This window comes from Haliaeetus albicilla, chromosome W, assembly GCF_947461875.1.
Source record: "Haliaeetus albicilla chromosome W, bHalAlb1.1, whole genome shotgun sequence".
Classification (NCBI taxonomy): Eukaryota; Metazoa; Chordata; class Aves; order Accipitriformes; family Accipitridae; genus Haliaeetus; species Haliaeetus albicilla.
Genome location: NC_091515.1, coordinates 21,861,998 through 21,863,200, shown reverse-complemented (window position 1 = coordinate 21,863,200; position 1,203 = coordinate 21,861,998). Strand labels below are relative to the sequence as shown.

The 1,203-nt window shown below is 42.9% G+C and overlaps 1 pseudogene; it reads right to left on the bottom strand.

Moving 5' to 3' along the window:
- Positions 1-202: 202 nt before the first annotated feature.
- LOC138683466 (heat shock protein beta-3-like) lies at positions 203-885 on the bottom strand (annotated as a pseudogene).
- Positions 886-1,203: the final 318 nt, after the last annotated feature.

Sequence of the window (1,203 nt, the reverse complement as noted above, 5' to 3'; positions counted from 1 at the left end):
TGCATTATTTTCAATATGTTATCAAATAGAATTTTTTTTCTCTTGCTGTGACTAGCCTAAATTCTCTACTGTTCAAAAAGCCTGGCTTTCCAGCACATATGTAGCTGGAGGCAAACAGTCTAACATTTCGCATCAAACAATAAACTCAGCATACTGAAAGATGCATACAAAGATTTTCCTTTACTGTAATATAAATATAGCCACATGCTTACTACACTCTACAGCATTGCTTGAATGATATAATTTTGTTATATTAAGAATAAATTTCTCTCAGCAATAAACTATGGACAAGTCTTCCATTCTTTCCCACCGAGTTCTTAATTTCAACAATCAAAATGCCACCATGGCAGAAAAGCGCAGACAAATCTTTGTTCTCCACTCCATTAGGTAATTTGTATTGTCTGGTAAAGCTTCTGGATATGAAACCGTGTTCGTCAATCCTAGGTCCATGCTGAGCTTTAATCAGGATCCAGCCTTCGAAAGTCTGAATAATGCTATCTTCAGGGTGGAACTGCACAACACCCAGCAAGACCTGAAAGCACGTATTTTCCTCCTCCTGGCCGCTCTTCCCGGCCCCAGCTGTACTTTCTGCGATACACCTTCTGTTACTCAGTGCAGCTGTAGAAGGGCCTGGCAAAGCATATAAAGAGTGATCCAATCTGTGTGCTTCCAGCTCTTGGACAGCAAACTGCTCTTGATAGCATATGGGAGTTTCCACCCAGTATCTTATAACAGCTTCTGCCATTGCTGAGGCAGAAAGATAAGTTGCTGCTTCTGTGTTGCTTTAAGGAAGCTGCAAACTCTTCCCAGTTGTATGCCTTATCTGCAGACTAGTTTTATCAGTTGATGTAGCCTTTCACTTTTAGCACAGGCAGAGCTTAACATTTAATAGGATGTGCTGTGCTCCAGTACTGGGAGATTTGTTTCATCTTTTATCCACTAACAATAGGGCACTAATTATAGAGCTTGGGTCTTGAGTGGCTTCAACAGTGTCCTGGATGCAACTGTTCACCACCTGCCGAGCGATAATGTGTACATTGTCCGACTCATAGTTCACAAATGAGTTTCACCATGTCTAGTGCACACAGGCGACTCATGGGGCGTTACAGAAGTGACCCAGCCTTGGGTTGCCTTGAGGCCCTGTCTCTCTGCAGAGACGACTCACAGGGAGCTGTGTAGACAGCTTAGCCCTGGGTTGTCTGA